Raw genomic sequence first — 23,482 nt, 5'->3', positions numbered from 1 at the left:
ACCACTAAGTATGTCCGGCAATGAATCACGGCGGCTTATCATTGATGTCAAGGTATTAACGGGAAATAACTTATGATAGCGTCGAATCAGACATCTTCAACAAAATATAATTTTCATGTCTGACAAACAATACAGTTTCCATTTATTTGTTCTAGCTCACAAAGTGGTCGTTTTTCTTGCTGCAGGAATAACTTTTTGCGGCACACACAATCAAGCAAAGCATGGCATGATAAGAAATATTGTCTTTCAGTATATGAAAATATGCTGTTTTTACACGTGAAAATATAGATTTGGCAAATATGACAATTATTTCGCCAATAATTTTCTGTTTCACATATATGTATATAAGAATATATGTATATAAGAAACAATGTGCCAGTGGTACAGTTTGCCTTTTCAGACATGGGTTAGGAACACTCAATACCGAGGGCGGCACCCGCTTTGTTAGCTACGGAATTTAAAGCACATGTTTATACAATGTATATTTTTATATATATTAAAAAAACACGCGACTATTACATTTTATCTACAGTGTAATTTGCATGAAGGATGGGCCTGTACTGAAAGACATGTGTAATCATGAGAATCTTGAAATGTAAAGTTACTGGTTTTTTTTAATTATAATTTGTCTATAATATAGGTTTAGAACTACAGAGTGCAAACACTTGTGACGTCATGTTTATACAGCGTACTGATTGACACTGGGCGAAGTCCTTAAGATTTGTTGTAATGCGTTCGAAGGAAAAGTTTCGTTCAATCATTTAAAAAGAACGTTTTTCTTGTCCTTTCTGTTGAGTGACTCGCTTCTCTTAGCAAAAGATGGTTCTACAATAGGTCACTGGTTGGTTGTTTAGTTGGTTTTAACTGAACGTTTAATGCTTTACACGCTGTATCTTGCAGACAAAACTGGAGCCAAGTGCTTTTCCAGTCGACACAAAGAAGCAGGCTTGTTTGCGACGTTTAACGTAAGAATATTTGGGATTTTCCCGCTAAAGTTCGTTACGTAATGGGGTAAAACAACAAGCGGACAACCATCTTTCCATTATTTTGGTTCAGATACAGGTTTCGAAATCATATTTCTATTAGTTTTAAATAATCTTGCTTTGCTTGTTCATTTTACACGCACTGGTTTTAAACACGTACGCGCGCGCGCGCATGCACACACACTCTTTTCTATATCCGTGACTCATCTTTTCAAAGCTAGTTACAAAAAATGCACACCATTTTAACAAAACCTATTATCGCCACCCCAACTTAGTTGCCGAAGTGAGAGGCATTCACTCTCGGACTCACTCTTGACTTTAGTTGCTTTGACAGATGCAGATTATTCAGGCACTCTCTGACTCACTCTTGACCTTAGTTGCTTTGACAGATGCAAATTATTCAGGCACTCTCTGTCTCAGTCTTGACTTTAGTTGCTTTGACAGATGCAAATTATTCAGACACTCTCCGACTCACTCTTGACTTTAGTTGCTTTGACAGATGCAGATTATTTACTATCTTGAGACGGATCGTCGCTGAAAAGAAAAAAGAATATCACCCAAATAGTAGGTTTTGGTCCACCTTCGTAACCTCTGGTCTTCCGATCGAACCAATGGACCGCCACGAATATATTTTTTCCTGGCTGATTTTCTTAATCAAAAGAAAATTGTTTCTGGCCATTCTTGACAGTTTTGCTATAATATGTGTTTATACACCAGCAAGAATGTCGACTTATTTAGTACACATCAGTATTCTAAAAATCGATGCTTTCAAATTATCCAGTATATATAAAACTAAAAAATAGACGTATAATCCATTGCAAATATACAAATTCTTTATGTTTGTTCCATCTCCCCACACCCAACCCACTACCCCACAGCAGTATATTTTGGATCCGAAATCTTCGTAGTCATGCATTCTTCCTCGTTTAACAAAATGCCAGGTATCATGAAATTTATAATCTGTAAAAGCACACTCCAGGTTAAAAGGACAATGTACAGACAGACACAATGACGGACGGATTGTGCTTATACAGATTATGAATGTCATGATACCTGGTAGAATAGTTTGTGTCATTCTTACATTATATCCAATCAAGCAACTAAACATGAACTCCAAATGCCCCTTAAGTCATCGTGACCTATTTTGATGCACATGTGATGCGACATGTACGGTAAAATGTATTTTAAACGAATTTAATGTGGAAGCTGAACTTTCATTAAACGCCACAAATGCGTAAAGCTAATACACCTTACAAATAAATTCAAAGTAGGAGCATTGTAGAAATGTGGAATACATCTCTTCACTTTTATAATCAGGTACTGATTTAATTAACTCAAGAGATTTTAATTGTTGAGTACATGTCACGAAACTATAACTGAATTATTCTTTTACGAGCATAGCATCTTCTTGAATCAATCGAGAAAATAGATTTAAAAACATAGGATACATCGCGAAACTTTTGTGTCGATTATGCCGAATATACTAGTGTTAGTATATTTAATAACACGTAAGGCAGCGCCTACTTGAATGCACAATACAATTTGTAATGCAATCTCCTATTGGATGCGCTTCTTAATCATACCATTAAGTTGAGATTACTTTCGTATGCTCATTAACTTGAAAAACCGAAGTGCAGCTAAATTCTTCGATACAGGATATCATTATTTATTGACCATGTTGACAGTTTATCGGCCTTTTAGTTTTGATATGCTCTTTATAATAATAGTGTGTTTTAGTGTTTTATACTTTCCACTCGTATCGGTATCTTTTGCCAAGTTTTTTCTTCTTTTCTTCTTCTTCTTGGAATTTGTTTAACATTAGTTCTGCAATTTATCTCGCCATGTAACACAAAAATATACGTGTTTTTAGCTGTTTTTTCTTTGCATTCTTCCTTCCTAAATGATTGCAGTATAACTGGAATCGGATACTTTACTTCGCAATCGGCGTTTTACTGTCTTACTCTTAATTTGGATTTGGGTGTTTTGTATTATATGTGTGGTGTGACGGGTTGTTATGCCGCCACTGTGGTAGATGTGTAATGGTTGGGGTGGGGTGCTCCCAATATTCTATTTAAATTATTATAGTAGTCCCACCCAGGCTCGATTTTGGTTCGAAGTAAAATTAGTGAAAAATAGATGTAAAGCTCCGAGCCCCAGTTTGCGAGGCCGACAGTTAAATGATTGAATATACAAAAAATGAAATTCAACTAATAACCATTTAATGATAATTCAATAGTCCAGTGCTTCAAATTTTCCCAAGTACTCTCCTTCCACTTGACCTTGTGATAGCCTGTTGCATCATTTGATTAGTAGTGTGAGATAGCTTTCCACTTGTCCTTGCATTCTACTCATCTGTGTATTCTTCTCCCCTATTCCTCCAATTCCTTCTCCTCTTTCGCCCGACTTTCTCCAAATTATTTCTCTTCATCGACTTCTCTATACTCTTACTCCTTCTCCACTTGCTCCTCCTCGACTCATTTCCTCCTCCTCCTCCTCGGCTCTCTCCACCGACTAGACTTGTCGACTCCGTCTGCTCTGCTAGTCTCACTTCCGTCTCCCTTCTTAGAGACTCGAGGCTCAACTGAACCGGAAGTTCTTCCCCAAAAAATCTTCCTGTGAAAACACAAGGACGGTACAACATTTTCCTTAGCCCTCTCATCTCACACTACACCCAGCCTATCATCATCTAACGGCTATTAAATTTCTTCGGTCACGCATTCATTCACATCGAAATACTCAAACGTTCTTGTATGGTAAAACAACGTCGTAATAAAAGCACGGTATCAATTACTTCTCATACATGCATCAATAAATTGCGTCGCATCAGTACATATTCCTAATCCCATTATACTAAACAATACCACAGCAATCAAGCGCATTTCTTTACATTACAACTCATACAAAGTACATATATTATTCAAATATCCATGCTCTGATATATCCATACATCAATATTACCTAATCTTGCACACGTCAACCATTTTCCAAATTCATAATTCAAGCATGTGTAAATATCACATGAATAAATGCACTAGTTGACTACGAAGTAACCTATTAGCGAATACATTTAATTCTAACCAAAAGCTAACAATCTACTTAATTCTCTACATAATACCCAAGCTTGTTTCTCAAATACGCATGTAAATTAAACACTACAAAGGTAATTCTATGTACTAAACGATCCTAGTAATTAAGTATACATACTACACATAATTACAATTATAATGCCGTAATATTCTGCAAAGATCGAGCAAATAACTTATGACCTTTACGAAGCATTGTCTTTCCTTAGAATCTCCTCTCATAAGTTTTACCGCCAACTTACGTATGGCTTCCAGGGAATAACTATATTGCTCAGCAATCTTCCTAGGCGAGACTAAATTTTCGCTTGCTAGTTTGAAGTTATTATTCGGATCGAAATTGTTATCACACCCTCTATCTCAGTTTCGATTGGGTGTCGCTGTGACCCGATCCAATCTAAATTAGCGGACAATATCCTCTCACTGTCTTTCCACGTGGAGACAGATTTCGAACACGTCCAGTTCTCCCTCGCTGGTTCCTCTCATCTTAGGACCAAGCTGTAGCACATAGGTGGGGAGTCACGCGATCTAACGCCTGTGCCGATTCAAGATGCCGGGTCATCTTTCTTGTCTTGGTAACCTTGCGTATGAGATTAACTCTAGCCTGTGGCAATGTTTAGACATCAGACCATGGCTTGTAAAAAATACCTTAGCTTATACACGACTTACTAAGTGGGGTTGAGCAAATGTGACACCCCACTCTTGAGAATAAAATCGGGATTGTCTTCCCCTTAAATTGCTTCCAATGCAAATGTGCGTTACTACACGCAATAAAAGAAACAAAATCATAACGACTCTACACGCTGAATACGGACACAAATATACACATAACATATGATTATCTACTGAGCGTTCTATGCCATTTCAGAACTCCTGCTCATGAAATCGGCGTCTACGTTCTCGGTTCCTTTCACGTATCTGATCTGCATCTTCTCCTGCTCTAGGAACAGCGACCATCGCATCAAACATCCATTCGACAATTTCGCCTGCTCGAGATAGGCGAGGGTTGGTGGTCGGTCTCCAATATGAACTTCCGCCCGTATAAGAACAGCTCGAACAGTGATATCCCGAACACGATTCCGAGGCATTCCCTCTCCAATACGGAGTAGTTCTTCTCGGCAGCAGACAGTGTCCAACTGTCGTACGTGACAGGAAAAAGCGTCCAATCGTGCTCTTGCAGTAGTACTGCTCCCAGGCCCGTGTCACATGCATCAGTGCGGAGCACGAAGTCTTTGGACAGATCTGTTAGACGGACAACAGCGTCGGATGTCAGTCTATCTTTCAGCGTCCGGAAAGCGTGCTCACACGCATCCGTCCAAATAACTTTACTCGTGGCCCATTTCCTGGTCATGCCAGACAAAGGTCATGCAATCGAACTGAAGTTGGCCACATACTTCCGGTAATAACAATCCAATCCCAGGAATGACCTCACCTTAGTTTTCGTGGTGGTGCGTGCGGTGTTTCCCAGCTGCTCCACATTCGACTTCTCTGGGGACAGCGTGCCTTGACTCAGTGTGTGTCCCAAAACGTCCAGCGTCCGAAACCCAAAGTGACATTTGGAAGGGCTAGCCGTCAATTCCGCCTAACGTATCAGCTCCAAAACGTGAGCTAAATGAGTGAGGTGCTCACCCCACGTCTATATGGCTAGCAAAAGATCATCCATGAAGGTGTGAACACCCCTTTAGCGCAAAGGCTTCAGCAACTTCCGCATCATTCCAGTGAAGACGATGGGAACATTCTGGACTTCGAATGGCATGACTAACCATTGGTAGGTCCATCGAGTGTAGAAAAAGCCCTTGGATAAATCCACCTTCGAAAAATATTTCACTGATAAGTGGTGTACTCCCCAAAGGGACGGGTCGATTATCTGTTTTCGGTGTCATTCTCTGACACTTATCACAGGAGAGACATAACCGCTTAACATCTCCTTGGACCTCAGTAGAATTCGTTGACAAGACGATCACGCGTCTTTCCTTTGAATCTCATCTCTAAGTTTTACCGCCAAATTACGTGTGATTTCCTCGGAATAACCCTATATTGCTCAGCAATCTTCCTAGGCGAGACTAAACTTTCGCTTGCAAGTTAGAAGTTATAATTCGGATCGAAATTGTTATCATACCCTCTATCTCAATTCCGATTGGGTGTCGCTGTGACCCGATCCAATCTAACTTAGCGGACACTGTCCTATCGCTGTCTGTCCACGTGGGGACAGACTTAGAACACGCCCCGTTTACCCTCGCCAGTTCCTCTGATCAATGGACTAAGCTGTAACACATAGGTGGAAAGTCGCGCGATCTAACTCCTGTGCCGATTCAAGATGCCGTGTCTTCTCTCTTGTCACGATAACATTGCGTAAGAGATTAACTCTAGCCTTTGGCAATGTTTAGACATCAAATCATGGCTCGTAATAATACCTTAGTTTATACACGACTTACTAACTGGTGATGTGTGCGTGTGTGTGTGTGTGATTTGGATTTTTAACGTAGCTTTAAAAAAAAATCAGTCATATCGCTAGAATGCCTGCAATGTGGCAGTTTATAGTGATGTCTAGCACTGGGGCATCATGCCACAGACATGTAGCATCATGTCCTACCCAGTCACATTATCCTGACACCAGGCCGACCAGTCCTAACACCAACCTCTTAATGTTGAGCGCCAAGCGAGGCAGCTGTTAGTACCATTTTTGTAAGTCTTTGGTACCCGGCCGAGGATCGAACCCAGGACCTCCCGCATCCGAGACGGACGCCCTAACCACTAGGCCAATGGAGCGGTGTACTAACTGGAGCTGAGCGAACGTGGCAATGTGTTACTGCAAATATTGGGTGCACCGTTCATGCTGTTGTATGCTCTGCCCCCATCCCACCCCTTCTCTTAAAGAACAGTGAGGACTTGGTGGTTAGTGTGCCGGGCTCGTGACAAGAATGATGCGAGTTAGAGTCCCGCTCAGGGCTAGTTTTACGAAACTTTCTGAATTTATAACTGAAGATCATGTACAATTCATAAACTACGACATTTTATAATTTTAGCTAGAATTCATTTGACTCACGAGACTGTCGGAAATTTCTGAAACTTTAGTGTTTTTAAGTAATAAGACTGCTTAGTTCCACCGCTACATACGTACACAACATATTTTATAATTTTTTGGGGTATTGAACTTAAGCTTGTGTGTCCTGCTGAAACAGTCACGAGTACAAAGGACCAATTCAAGACATCCGCCGTGGATGTAATCTTCGCAAGACACTTGAATTGCATGGGCATTATCAAACTTACATGTGTCGATGTGCCATTTAACACCAAACCAATCTCTCTCTCTCTCTCTCTCATATGTTCAAGAGGTCCACTCCACAGGCGAGACCGTGTGTATGTTTGTTCTCTACCATGTAAATTCTGCAGATGCGTGATAACATGTAAGGTATGCAATTGATCAAATACGACACATACTTACTTTACCGTATGCACATATCTTCTCAACTACGTGCGTCTATGCAAATCTAACGAGACTTGTAATTTGCGGTACCTCTTAACTTCCAGTAGGCAATGATTTTGTTGTTTTTGGTATCCATTATTGAGCACAGGATAAGCTATACATGGGGGCCAGTATATCTGATGGAGGAAGAACCCGGGAAAATCCTCGCAATAATGTCGACCCACGGGAAGCTACTGTCAAGCTTTCGCACATACCCACGTTGGCTGAACATGAAGCCGACACGAGGACAGAGATAAGATATCAGGGATCCTTCAAGGCGAGTGCGTTATACCACTCGACCACCCCGTGTCCTATAGGTATCACGCAAGGAAGAAATCAGACCATGACTGACCAGCTTGGTATGTTATTACGATACTGTACGTATCTTTTTGTTTTTGCTGCATAAATTGTTGTAATTGTTGCTGTTGTCTTGGTTTAACGCAATATCTCAACGCAAGATAGGCTATACATGGCGGCCAGTATAATTGATGGAGGAAAAACTCAGGTAAGAACCACCGACCCAAGGGAAGATTTAGTGGAAGCTTTCTCACAGACACATTGGCAAAGCCCGAGACTCGACATCACGCGGACAGAGATCAGATGGCAATGATTTTTTGTTGCAGAAACTGTTCATAGTACGCCTTTGCAGTTGACGTCATTCTTTTCACATTGATACATTGTATTGTTTGTGGTTTACATACTGGCACACCACCATCTGATTACACGAGACAATATTAAAAGCACCTTAAATGTAATAAATTACAATTTCTCTTTTGCTAACCGCACATAATTGTTAGAAAAGCAAACAGTGTAGAATAATACTGAATTATTTTAATTTGAAACTTTTCACGTGGAATGTGAGAAACCTAATCGCGCGTCTATGTTAGATTCCAGTGCTAATTTGATGATAAAATGTCGGAGTTTTAAAATCATCATAATAAAACAGACGACGGTGGATGCGATAGTGTACAACAGATCTTTTGGTGAAAATTCTCTTTACAGATACCTACTGTTTTTTTTTAATGTTTAGATTTTGACACGTCTATCTACATCATGCACCAACTGTTTAAGAAAACTATAAACCGCATGCGTGTGCCGCACTTACCGTGACAATACGAGTACATATCACTCTGTACAATGTAAACGTATGCCGCCTAATGGAGTGTTGGTCAAAGAAAGGTACATCATCATCAGGCCGTCATAGGTACAAACCCACAAAGCGGTGATTTTTTACACAATTTTTTTTTTGTATAGATACCTTATTAAAATAACATAGAGTTCCAAAACAACAACAACAACTACCCTTGGTGTCGACAGACCTGCATTACCGAAGATTAAATCCCCGTCTGTTATCCTTTCATCTACCTAGGGTCGTTAGCATTTCTTGTATGCTTATTACATTAGTATAATGACGTAACATACACCCCCAGAGTTTTATTGTTATATTTTGATAGCATGGGACTATGGGGGGGCCGGGGGGGGGGGGGGGGCAGACGCAGAACGAGAAAGAAATTCGGCAATGATTTTCCTTGTTTTAGTAACATGATAATTACATCCAAAAACTCGGAAAGAAAACGGAAAACCTCCCAACGTTTTCTTTCTTTTAGCTGCATTTTTCACATAGTCCCTTAATCGTCATTCCCAACCTCGCCTTCTAGTGTGTACTAGACAAACACCGATCATATTTCAAGCTTTATGGCGCTTTATCCAGTGTGATGTAAATTTGCCTTAATAATACGCAAGTACTCGCGTAAGGGTACAGCCAACCCTTCACTGGCCTGTAGGATCATCTAGCAATAGTTTTTTTTTTCTTCCCACAAATATACCATCCCATGAAAGAAACATTTAGCGTACTCTAAAAGCATGATGAAAGTGTTTCCGTACACTTGCTCGTGTAATTCTCTATTACAACAAGGCAACTTCCATTCATTCAGCTGAATTGTGAAGATACAGTTTGGGTATTTAAGTTGCAGATAGTGTAATCAGGGGCCAGGGACGAACAATTTTTATATTTTGTAAAAGAAAACTTTATTTTGAAAAAGAACTAGGAGAGGCCCGGGTGTTTCTTACCCAAGGGCTAGTGATCGCTCTTTAGGGCCATATATATGAAAATGATTACAGTGAATATATGAAAATGACTACAGTGATATACATTAGACCTACATACATCTTAGGACGCAAAAATGCAAGTTATCAAAAATACATGTGTGTGTGTGTGTGTGTGTGTGTGTGTGTGTGATTTGGATTTTTTAACGTAGCTTTAAAAAATGTTCAATCATATCCATCCTATTATGCAGTGTGATAGTTTATAGTGATGTCTAGCAATTGGGAATTGTGCCGCATATATGTAGCAGGATGTCCCACCCAGTCAAATTATCCTGACACCAGGCCGACCAGTCCTAACACTAACCTCTTAATGCTGAGCGCCAAGCGAAACAGCTGCTAATACCACTTTTATAAATCTTTGGTATGACTCGGCCGGGGTTCGAACCCGCGACCTTCCGCATCCGAGGCGGACGCTCTAACCACTTAGCTCACTGGAGCGGTTATAAAAATGTGACAATTGTTTAAAAGCAAAATTTTCATTCACACACACACACACACACACACACACACACACACACACACATCCACAGGGGCTCCGGGTGGCTGAGTGGTCTAAGGCGATCGCCTCTGCAGATCACTGACATCTCACCTCTATCCGCGTGGATTCGAGTCTCGAGTTTGGCCAACATGGGTAAATGAGAATGGTTTCCCTGTAGTTTCCCGTGGTTAGGCGGTTCTTCACAAGGTTTCCACTGGTTCTTCCTCCACCACATATACTGGCCGCCATGTACAGCTTAATCATTTGCTGAGCGTTAAAAACCGTAACAGTAACAATAACAATAACAACAACAATAATAACAACAACAACTCACATTTAGACACATTCGGGAGAAAAGATTCATCTTCATATCATCTTTATCAAACAGCAGTTGTTTAAATATAGAATATTATTTTTAATTTCAAAACCTTAGATATATAAATACCCAAGTTGCGTATAAGTGTAATGTTTTTTCATTTACAAGTTCGATAAACTTAATCATATTAGGTATTTTCCAACAATACATACCTGTACACTTAACCTTTAAATATTTGAATAAGTAATATGATATTCATCCACCAGATTACGGATCAATCGAGCTTTTCTTAACGATCTGGGTTATCGCTTGTATCATCCTCCCCATTTCTCGGCTTATCGTGTGAAACAGCATGGCCTTTCAGACACAGAGCTGGGCATTGAAACTTGCTCTCGTATTAACATTTAATTTAATCTGTTACTTTCGGATGCAGTTACGTACTCAAAAAGTGATAACATAAGACCACAATTGGATGCTTCTATGACTCTGCCTGAAATAGATTCGTAATATTTTTGGAAAAGAATTTGCTTCGTCATGGTAAATTGAACGGAATGTTTCACGTTTATAAGAATGATTACATTATTCACAAACCCCTCCCTTTTGTTTTACACATAACCCACTGATTTTAGAAAACGAAATCAAGGATAAAAAAATGTACAGAATTTAATCACTTCATTTATCTTTTCATGATGTAAAATAATGTATAATGTAAAAACAACAAAGAACAAATGTAAATTATTCCTAACAACAAGGATACAAACAACCATGCTTTTGATTCTTGCAGTCGGAATTTCCTTTTTGGTACCCGCAAAATATAATAGAATGAGGAAACTATGTAACCATCGCTTGAACAAAATCGAAAAAATATAATGATACTATACAAGAAAACGTGGACTGTTGTCTATATATTGTTTCTTTCAATGCTTTCAACATGTCCTCATTATATTATTTCGTTGTCTTTTTATTTTGGTTTTGTGTAAGCACCTCGTGGTTCATACGGGTCTTGGAACTGCATATTACTGGGGGAGGGGGGTGTCAAAGCTGGGGAAGAAAAAAAAAATACTGACATCGACTAAAAACGGTGTTGACTCCGGAGTCAAATCGCCTGCTTTGATCAAAAGTTTAGTAACGTCACCGGAAGTCAAACTCTATATTTCAGGCATGCGAAGAAGGTACTTTTCCGCTGCACTGTTGTCACAGGCGCTGACATCAACCATTAGGTGGGAGGCTGAAATATACTTTGAGCGTTTTGTTTACGTCCGTTATTAAAATAATGAAAAACGGATTTTTTCTCCAACAAATGACACGAGACATAAAGACAGAATGGTGAAGCAAAATTATTTGTCCAACAAGGCGCACAGGAAATGTTTCGGAAATAGTCGGTACTTAAAAAGACCGTTGCGCAGTATAAACATTATGTTTTAGAAAGAAAGAGAATAGAAATAGCAACTTAGTGAACAAAAGAGCAGCCGACATGCATAGCATAATAAGGACGACAACTACAGACGGTGTTGATATATGCACACAAGGAAGAATGCAAAACAGAGTTACAAAATTGATACAGCAATGCAGGAAAAAACCCTGCCAGAATTTACGAGTTCTTGCATCTAGATAAAACTGTCGTGTGTCAGACAGTCATACTGAGCCAGGTTTCTTATGAAAAGGTTATTAATGATTCACTCTAGCATGTAGGACGTGCCGTATTATACATTCAAGGACATAGAAAGTTGGCGAATACACGAGCTTGACTAGGCGTAGGGTTTCTTCCAGAACCGTTTACAAAGTTTTAGCACTCTTAAGTAGATTGACATTCACGTCAAGCTGGCATGAGAAATTCGAATGGTATTCTTTGAGGGATAAAATAGAAAGAGATAAAAGCAAAGCTCTTCCGAATAATAGTCTTTAATGCGAGAAATGCAGCCAGTAAAGGTCTCACTGGACAGTTTATCTGGTGAATTGTCATCTGACAATGACTTATTGCAGAAAAATGAGAATAATTTTAAACTGTAGATACAAATAAAAACAGACTAATGATTTTTGTAGAACGCATGCATGTGAGACTTTGAAGCAATCAGGTTTATTCAGTATACAACTGGTGGATGTTATACTGAACCAACACTGCCACCAACCCCTCTTTTTTTACATTCATTTTTGACAGCAGAGAGCTATTTTGAATATTTTCCTGTGACAAGGCAGCTAAAAGAATCATTATGTGCCTTGTGCATGAGTAATATTCACTAGTACTATAACAAATTGACATACTTTTCATCACCCTCAGTCATCTCGATTTTTAGATATTTACCTTTGTAGCAGAAATACGTAAATACGTAAGCCAAGTCGGCTGTTCATTTGCAGCCCAAGTTACGCATTTGATCTCCAGTGCTAGTATAACTGTGACAGGCAACCAAACAAACCAACCCATTTTCAAGCCTAACTCAAAGGTACATCTAAACCACATTACAGATTTAGCTTTCGCATTTGATTTTATAAATGCTAGGCTTTTGATAATTAGGATCATGCCTCCTACCTTAAAAATTAAGGTGGTGTCAAAATACAAAACTATCCAGTGAGACCTTAAAATTTGAAACGGATTGGATCTCATTTAGACTATGGTTTGGATTGACTTGGTGTTTTACAACTCAGCAGCACAATAATATTATTTAGTGACTAGGCAATTGGAGTAAAGTGACTTGCCCAAGGATACATCACAATAACTGACGAAGTCTGATCCGGTGGCAGGATTCAAACACTTACTCTTTCGGTCGAGAGTCTGTCGCGCTAATACTGAGACACTGGCTACTAACATTTAGCATATAGACGCGACCTTCATTTATAAAGCACATGTCATGTTACAGGCATTTATTCATCGTTGCGGTCCCTGGGTGGGCAAATGGTCTCAAGCACTCGCCCTTACAGATTACTGACATCTCACCTCTGTCCGCGTGGGTTCGAGTCTCATCTCAGCCAACCTGTGTTTGTGAGAAAGCTTGCCAGTAGGCTTCCCGTGGGTTCTTCAAGGGTTTTCCCCAGGTTCTTACTCAAACACATATACTGGTCGCCGTATATAGCCTATCATGTGCTGTAAAATAGCGTTAACCCATAAAATCAAACCAAACCTTTACATCGTTGAGAGCAGCTGTATCGAACTCGGGTTTTGTGTTGTGTTTTTTTTCTTTTTCTTTCTTCACACTGTTTCACATTACTTAGTTACTTTCCACACTGTATCACATTGCTCGGTTTATTTCCGACTAAGTCACATTACTTGAAATTGTTTGCTATTTCTGCCATGTTGAAATTCATTAAAATTAACGCCAAACAAAGACGAATGTCGCAATAGAAACAACGTTTTATTATACAAGAATCTGGTTTCAATTCGTTCCTCCTACGTGCATTTATGCAACCCATAACTATGAAAGTGACTGTATTATTTTTTTTTCTTCTTCTCGCAACAATAAGCAGCTTTGGACCTAAAAGCACAACGATGAGTCATTAGAATGTGAGAAAAGGCCAGCCTGTGCCAGTACGATACAGAGTCAACGTTTCCTCAAGACGTTAATAAAAAGCTTATAATTTGTAGAAAAAATTATGCGCAGGATAAACTTTACGATCTGTGCATGCTTTTAGAGTAAAATCTGTTAATTTTGTACTTGCAAACTAGACACGGTGGTGACATAAAAACTGCACGCGGGAAAATGTATCCACCAGTTATAATCGGCCTTGATCTGTCGTACCCTTTAGGAGGCAATGCTTTTTCTCATATACGGCTATTATTATTGTCTCATCGGAAAGAGACGAGCATATTCCGAGTGGTTATATATAAATGTACTGAAATGCCTATTTGATTATTTGTCACCATCTTCGTTTTCGCGAAATCACTTGTAACATCTTTCCACACAATCATAAAGTCTGTCTCATCAGAAAATCTGGTTTGGATGGAGTAACTTAACGGTGGGCAAAATTAGGGGAATTTTTTCCCGGATACACTCTATAACATTAAGAAGACTTCGAGGTCTATATTCGCGCATTTTCAAAGCCGCGAAAATAGCTACATTTAATCATTACGAAAGTTTATGGTTGAACGGTGTTTTACTAATTGTGGAACAGATAGAATTTGAAGTTGGATTCTGGTCATTTGATTACATATGTTCCACCGCCATGACACATAGAAGATTTTGGCGTATTTTATCTTTAGAGACTGGTAATTTTTTCTATTCGTTACCAGAGCAAAAGTTCAGAAAAGTGGTATCTGATATTCCCATTTGTACCTTATACAGCACATTGTCATTGGCACAAAAGGAAACATCATATATGTTTGTGACCATCTCAGATTGTTTCAATTAGAACTGTTCCAAACAAAGCGCGACTCACTGAATAAAATATCGAGTCAAGATCTCAACGGATAGTTGTTGTTGTTGTAGGGTTTAACGCCATCTTTGAGCACAATATTAGCTATACATGGCTGCCAATATAACTGGTGCAGGAAGAACTCGGGGAAAACCCCAAAAAGAACCACCGACCCATAAGAAGCTACGGAAAAGCTTTCTCACATGCCCACATTGGCCTGAAAATATATTTCAGGGTTAACAAAAGCATTTTTGTCAGCCTTTGAATGCATTGAACAGCATTTTTATCCCGACAAAATTTGTAGTGTGCGTGTAAACAAAATCATATTGTCACGAACGTGACATGAAAACAATTCCACATGCAGGCAGTTTTATAAAACTGCAGTTAATAACCAAGCTTTTGTAATTCTTATCAGTCAACAATACTCGACTTTGTTCTTAGTAAAGGCTACATTTTACATATGTCTTCAGCTACAAAATTTAAGTATTGTGAGGCAGACTGTTATCCAACGGCAGAACATGCATTTTATTGTGGATAGATAATGCGCAGTGTAGACTAGGCATCAGTTAACAGTTCATTGTATTTTTTTTAACGAAGTAGACCTATGATTAAAATTTCTTTCTTTGTTTTGTGTTTTACGGCACATCACCACATGAAAGTCGTGTCACCATGAAGTCATTGGAGTAAATTATCTTGATTTAGGACACACCTCGGCAGCCGACATGGTTTGATATGATGACAGGTTTTGGACCATTAAATTTCTGGTCCCCACTCTCAGGTTCTTGGTGCTAGGGGAGATAACTCTAGAATTGCTTCACATGCTGCCGTCACTTAATCAGGGCCTAATATTGATGGATGAAATACGAATAGACGTTTTTAGTTTTATCAGTAAAAACTGGTAAAATTTGACTGGTCCAATGGTTACATTGCTGATTGTTTTATACTTGTATCCACTCGAAATAGTATGCATTATAAAGCGAACTTTTATGACTAACATAGTATTCGCATCAAAGACTAATTTTAGGCGTAGACTACTATTTATATCCAAGGTTACCAAAAAACAAATGATCTCCAGTGTTCTAAGCAAATACAAGGGAGATAAAAAGAGAGCTACTTAGAGTTGGAGATTGTCTCCATCCCGTATACAATGTAAAACGAGTTAAATGGAACGAACTTTGTAAGAGAATGTATTTGCTCCATGGTATGGACATGCTGGTAGGTTATCGGCGGATATTCGAGGCTGTTAACCACAAAACTCTTTCAATAATAATTGTTTCCAAATTATAATTCATTTTATGATTCGTTTTCCAAAGTAAGATCTCGGATTTCTCGTTTGAAGGTTGTAGCTTGTTAGAATAGGCCTTTTCGGAACTAGGTTACTCCCCTTGAATTGGAACTCTTGTCAACTCCGTCCGCATGCTCACCCTGGCACCTCAACTACCGGTGTCTATTAATACCCGTAATCTGTCACGTTGTTAACGTAAACAGTGGCAAAACAAGAAATACGCGAATGAAAGCAAACCCAAAAACGTTGAGTTACGGACATTTGCTGTTCTTTTTCCGTATATCGGTAAATTCTATTTCTCCGTAATATGTGAACAAGTTATGGCTGCCTTGAGATTGATTTTGTTTTATATGTTTATAAAAGATATACTGAATAATGTAAAAACATCTTGTCCGCTTAAAGTTCCTTTAATATGGAGACCCCTTTAAATAACTGTCGGTCAGCACGCTTGGTTATGTTATCTAGTCTTCTCGCAAAGATCAAAGCGATGCACGTGAAGAAGTTGTAGAGGCAAAATTATGAATACGCGGCTCAGACGCTGTGATTGTTAACTGTTGATATCAAAAGTTGCCAGGAAGAATGAAAACAGAGACAGCACTGAGTTAATAGGATTTTTGGTGAATTTTGCAGAGATGTGTTATATTTCTTTAGTTCTCTTGTCAGTAAGCAATACTCATATTAAAGTATATATATATTATTTTTTTTAAATTGTATAACTTCCGAACAAAACGGAGTAAGTCTTACTCTTAATGAAGTCATATTCAGACCATGGTTACAAAGCATATGAGTGAAGTACAATAAAAGTGGTATCATATACGAAGCCATCATGGTGTAATATAAACAAGAGGGAAAGGTTAGACAAAGCTATAAGACATATAATGAGAGAGATAATAGATTTTCTAGGTATTAAGAATCACGCAAGTATTTAAAGAAAAGTGATGAATGATTTAAATGAAAACGTTTTTGACATGTCTCAATACATAAAAGAGTCGCAAACGGTTGGAATGTGAAATTGTCATCGACATCTATGAAATTGTCTAGTCAGCTTCTAATTTGTTCAAAATCTTCTGACTGTCTAATCCTTCGATGTTTCACTAATATTTTGCTGATATTTTAATTAAATGTTGATATTTCAAAATATTTGGTCGTATGTGATACTATTTCTTAATCGAATTCAATTTTCTCTGAAAGAGGTAATGGAATTCGTCTCCGAAAACATTTTAATATTTTGTGCCTTTCTTTATATTGAATTTTTTTCCATTGACAAGTTTCGGCAGGTAATTTATGGTTTGAAATCCTTAATCACAAGACTGTATCACATTTGTTAAGTACACTTTATTTGGAAAATTTAAAAAAATATTCCTCCAGTTACTTTCAGTTTTAATATAATTCATTATGGTACGAATTTGATCATTTCTGTTGTTTAAACATATGTCCTGCCTTTCTGAAGAATCGTCTCTATATGCGTTATCAATTTTAAAGACTCTTATCCACGAACGCCATTATTGATTGTATAGACCTAAATCAGTTTCCGAAAAGACCTACACTTAGATGCCATGCAGTACATACTAGACAAAATGTAGGAATTGTGTTTCTGTTGAGTATAACCGAGAAAAGTTGCAACATTGGTGTTGATTGTTTGGGTTTTTAATATTTCACTCTTGTTCGATCAGACCTTTCTTGTGGTTTGATGAAATTTCACTGAGCCACGCAAGAATCTGGTTGAAATACATTGTAATTTATTAGGTGATCTGATTCACTGAAAGAATGATGCCACTGCTCGAATCAGTGTGAAGCGAGCCTTAGTTTTGTCTATGATAATATGGTAAGATATTTGGACCGAACAGCGTCTGTAGAAATAAGTTCGGCACATCAACACTTTGAAGGTTATGTCGTGCCAAGCCAAGTAAAGTAAAGTGTTTTGTCCATGATAGCAGATCTGGGCTGAACCGACGGTGGGAATTGAATCCTCACCCTCCTGGTCACAAATCGAACGCTTTCATCACTGAGCTATCGCAGCTGCCTTAATTGGGTAAGACTTGCATACCAAACATTTTGTAAAACACCTCTTTACCTTGCACATCGATGCTATTTTTTTCTCACTCTTAACATTCACGTATTTGGAAGTTTTGTTCGATTTCATTATGTGTTCCTGCCAGCCGCTTAGGTAGATAATAAAATCAAATATTATTAAGCCTCATTTCAAAACATCTGAACGTAATTTAGCCCAATGGCAAAACGTGTTGTTTTTTTTGGATAATAAGAGATTCATTTTTAAAGAAGAAAAAAAAAGTTGAATCTGGTTTCGATGAAGATGTCAAATAGATTGCTCATACTAGCGAGAGAACGCGACGTCTGTTTGTAATAATGAGGTAATCTGGTATCTGATATGCTCAAATCTTTTCCAGCATTTAAACTTTTAACTTGCGACCACGCAGATGTGTAAGATGCGTCTTATTCTTGATAAAGCTTTTCTTATCAATATGGCTTGAACTCATTGCTGTCTGATTCTGGACAAACCACCCAAGACTTACGCTCTCGACCACGTTTTAAGGAACGCTAACACAATTACAGGAAGACATTTTGTACTCCTATTGCGGCTCCAGTTGCTGCGCAGCGTGTGCTTATTATACAACTTGCTTCACGGAACGACAAAAAAGTTTGTATTTTACCTAAAAATAACGCAATTTTTAAAAAATGCCTCAATAAATAACGCATGTTGATGAAGTGATGTTTGGTCGCAAACGGCAGGGGTTGTTATGGTCAAGGTGGTGCTATATGCCCAGCCTGGCTGTTGTAGTGTGTTTGTGGGTAAGGTACTTAACTTTAATTGCCACGGTAAAATGTAACCTTTCATGTATTTATGTGCCGTTAAAAACACGCACACACATACGCACATGCAATTTCTGGCAGATTTCGTGAAATTTGGTACGGGCGAGATTTCGAACGTATGTGCTCACGAGCAAAATCTACACTTATTAGAGAGATTATCAGATAAATGAGCTTCTGAGCTTTGCAGATCAGATTTCGATGAAACTTGGCATGTAAGCTAACACCTGCACTCTATCTTGGTGTTGGTGGTTAATTTAAATTTCAGCTTGAAAACTATACAAGTACATACTTACTCAAGCAATCCCATAAAGGGAAGTATTCAAATTTGCTTTCCTTTTTCATTTCAGATCAACATTTTATACATGCACTTCATATCAGCCGCAATGATAACGGCATTACTTTCAATTGATTGCCATAACAGCCATTAATAACGGGTCACCTTGATTTTATTTTGAGAGTGATTTAGACCTTTACAATTTCAAACTGAATGCATGAATTGTTCCTATTCAATAAATAAAAAATCTTACGGAAAACGGAAATGACAGAGCATATACAACCAGTGGATAGATTGAATCCAATTCAATTAACCCTCTTTTCTTAAAAATCTATTTAATATTGCAGGTTTTAAAATTTTAGAATTACGTTTTTTTAACAGTTGCTTTGATTTTGTTGCATGGAAACCAAGAAGGCACCATGCTAATGACAGTTTAAATTAGTCGCAGGGATTTGTAGATTATCTAAAATAAGATCTTCGTTTGATGCATGCTAGACGTCGTCAGAAATCAACATTATCCCTGCACTTGACTCACTTATCCCCAGAGGTGTAGGGCTGTGGGAACGCGTGGGCACAGCGTTCCTTACCTTTCTTGCGCTCTCTACCCCAGCCCCCCGCATCTGAATAACGTGTCCACTCACTTCTTTCCTGCGTTCTCTCACTTCTTTATTTAGCGGAGCACCACTGCTTATCCCACAGTTGTCACAGTAATCGATAATCTCTCACCCGTTGGACTTACATGCAAATGTGTCCCTACCCACCACCTACCACAAACTCCACTTTCAGGAATAGAATCATAACTATGAAACCGTTTTACACAGGTTTAGACACATCTATCATAAACTGTATTTGAGGAGTTGAACAACAATAATCACTTACGGAAGAGTAAAGATTACAACATGTACTCAGGACGCATGTTATATATAGCACGATAAGATAAATTTTTACGGATTGTTATATACATGGATGACTTGGTTAAGCCGCAATCACAATTCGCTCTTGAAAGATGATACATGCGAGATTTTTCCAACAACTTTTGCTAGTATTCTTGAAAAAAAGATGAGACTTGTGGACTAATTTCTATAATGTTGAAGTCTTCGGGTACAACGATCGAGTTCTTGTAAATTGCATTACATTTAGGTATGTGAGAAAGCTTGCCATTAGCTTCTCGTGGGGCGGTGGTTCTTTCCGGTTTTTTTTCCGGGGTTTTACTCCACCATTAATACTTGCCGCCATGTATAGTCTATCGTGTGCTGAAAATGGCGTTAAACGCTATAACAAATACAACAACAAGGACAACATTTACACCTTCGTGGATTAACAGTCCGCTCGATGCTGTATGTGATGGAGTGCCACATACCACAAGATGCTGTAAGGTGCGTACCGTTGCCATATTTCGCAAATGGGTCTTTACCCCTTGATATTACCATATTCTTTCTGAAGACAATAGTAATGATTCAGTAGAAATAGTTTGGTTATTTCGTTTTGTTTCGATGACCTGGAATGAAAATTAATTGCCCGGTAAGAAATGCCATTTTAACGCATTTCATGAAAACATTTAGACACCATTTCAACGATTTTAACATTCGTTTTGTTGAGCCTTTGAAGAGTCATGAAAGAACATTGGATCGAACGGGGAGGTATGGGGAGGAGGCTTGGGGGAGGGGCACTAGTTATATCAGTCGAAATTGCTAAACATTATTAAGATCCGTCATATAGAGACAGAGTAGAATATCTGTGATAGCAATTTCATTTGATGTATTAGGGGTGTATGAGAATAGGCAGAGACTGCTGTCTCTCAGAAAGAAGAAAATTCCACAGACTCAGTATTTTTCAAAGAATTGTATATAATGATTCACCGAGTATTTAAATGAACTACTTATTATGACTTGTACCATTTGGGCTTTAATGCCATTTTAGTACAAGATAAGTCATTCATGGCGGCCAGTCTTTTTGTTGGAGAATGGGACAGGTAAGAGCCATCGACCCACGGGAAACTACTACAGGAAAGCTTTCTCGCATGCCCACGTTGGTCGTCCGAGACTCGAACTGACTAGGACAGATGTGAAAATTATGAGTGATCTGTAAAGGCGAGCACTTCGACCACTGATCAGTATTAATCGGATATTATGTGCGTAATGAACACAACTTCTCAAGTTTCAATGCGAGACTTGAAATAACAAAATGAATCTTTCCTTAACTCAACTATTCTCATGCGGGATACATTGAACATGTTAAAACAAAAAGCGATTTTTTAACATTGAAGGGGTATATTGCGTTCCTTCTTATTATCTTCCTGGGTTTGCAAATACTGTTATTCATACTAGGACCAGAAACTAATGTAACGACCTTAAGAAAAAGAACGGCATGACAGTCGACTGACGTATAATCCCTTACGCAACTATGGGGTAGAAGCAGACAGCGCATATCGTTGTATTTTCATTCGCACTCGATACACAGTTCAAAAGCAAGATCTAATACTTAGTCTCACAGAACTGTTCATTCCCATCTTTACAAACACTTTTCTTTTTTTTTTGGCTCACTCGAAACTGAACACAATTTGACTATCTTTACTCTTTTATTCAAAAGCACCGTAAAGATTCACTAGGTATAAACTAATGCTTCTTGCATAGATTTTATATATATATATATATATATATATATATATATATATATATATATATATATATATATATATATATATGGACGGTTGTCTTCTTTTTTTTTGCTGGGGGGGGGGGTATTTTATGACGGAGTAAGAGGGATGGGTTGGTACAGGGGCCACGTCACACTACCCCCACCTCCACCACCACCAACCGTTTGGATAAAACTACCTGTGTTTAAATAAACAATGCATTGGTCTAAACCGTCTAATACTTAGCCTAATAGAGCTATAATAATTATACACAAATAAAGGACAGTTTAGGAACTGCATTCAGTTTATGTTTGTAGATTTACAAGCGCCCATCTGTCTTAAGTGTCCGGGCGCCCAAAAGCCTTAATCCGGCCTTGCATTGTTTACTTTGAGATATCTCTTTTCCTTTTTCGAACTGTTAACCTTTAATATTCTTGACATCTTTTTTGTTGTGTCTTGTTTTTCCTTTCTACAGTTTGTCATAACTGGTTCATTTGTATCACTGTATTTATATGTGGAAAGGCTTATCTTTTGTGAGAAATCGTACCCGGCTCCATTTAAAAAAAATTTTAGCAAATAAAATGTTTCAACTAAACATAGACTACCATGATGGCCTAAGTGGTTAGAGCGTCCGCCTCGGATGCGGGAGATCGCGGGTTTGAACCCTGGCCAAGTTATAGCTTTTTATATATAAAAAATCGTACTTACAGATGCTTTGCTTGGTGCGCAGCATTAAGAAGTTAGTGTTATAACTGGTCAGCCTGGTGCCAGGATGATATGACATGATGTTAGATGTCTGCGGTATGATGCCCCAGTGCTAGACACCACTATAACTGCCACACTGCAGACATGGTAGAGATATAACTGAAAATTTTTAAAGCTACGTTAAAAATCCAAATAACACACACTCAACTAAACTTGTTGAAGAGAAAGGAGAGAGCTGATACCCGTTTAGCAGTAACTATTCGACACCTTTACTGTTTTCTGACAAGAGTATAAAATTATGCAAATAAATAAACAGATAACATAAAATCATGTAAATGAAAAACAGATGACAAGCAGTCATGTAATAAATAAAGATGACATTAAAGTATGCAAATAAACATACATATGACATACAGTTATGTAAATAAATAGCAGACGACATAAAATTGTGTCAAAGAAATAAGCAGATGACAACTATCATCTTCGATTCACTTTCTTTCTTCTGACATCAACGTCGTCACCAACGGTATGCCATAACAGTAGCATATTTTGGATCATACATGAATATGTTCATATTTTTTGAAAATTATTCAAATAAATGCCTTGAGATCAAGCAAAAAATAAAAGTCACTTGATTCTTTGATTCTCTATAGGGATCAAATTAATTGATTCTTTATTACATACCATTGACCCTCCCCCTTTATGATTGTAGATAGGAAGAACCTGGTCGCACCAAAAGAAATTCGGCAGCTACCGCCCTGAGAATCGAGATACATTTATTAAAAAAAGAAAGAAAGAAAAAAGTGATTTACAGTCAGGTTCTCTGTTATTTTTGGGGACGGGGGTTAAACGTAAACCGTATATTTCCAATATGACGTAACTTAAATTTCAAATGGTAATATGGGTTAAATCTGCAACCAAAAATCAATTTATAATCAATCTGAATATTAATTCTAATGAAAGTAACATCGATGATTT

At 38.2% G+C, this 23,482-nt stretch overlaps 1 protein-coding gene and 1 long non-coding RNA gene across 2 annotated transcripts in view; one reads left to right on the top strand and one right to left on the bottom strand.

Annotated features, from left to right (window-relative positions):
* LOC149797775 (uncharacterized) overlaps window positions 1–23,482 on the top strand; it is a 255,380-nt gene that overhangs the window by 188,515 nt on the left and 43,383 nt on the right. The gene's annotated exons all lie outside the window — the stretch shown is intronic.
* On the bottom strand, window positions 3,186–8,856 carry LOC149797776 (uncharacterized). The gene is made up of 2 exons (XR_016421881.1): window positions 8,635–8,856; window positions 3,186–3,596 (listed from the first exon to the last, which is right to left on the bottom strand). It is a non-coding gene; the product is annotated as an uncharacterized LOC149797776 (long non-coding RNA).

This window comes from Sinohyriopsis cumingii, chromosome 6 (assembly GCF_028554795.1).
Source record: "Sinohyriopsis cumingii isolate HCF-2022 chromosome 6, ASM2855479v2, whole genome shotgun sequence".
In the NCBI taxonomy this organism is placed as follows: domain Eukaryota; kingdom Metazoa; phylum Mollusca; class Bivalvia; order Unionida; family Unionidae; genus Sinohyriopsis; species Sinohyriopsis cumingii.
The sequence above is the reverse complement of the archived record's forward strand: the minus strand, read 5'-3'. Positions and strand labels throughout refer to the sequence as shown.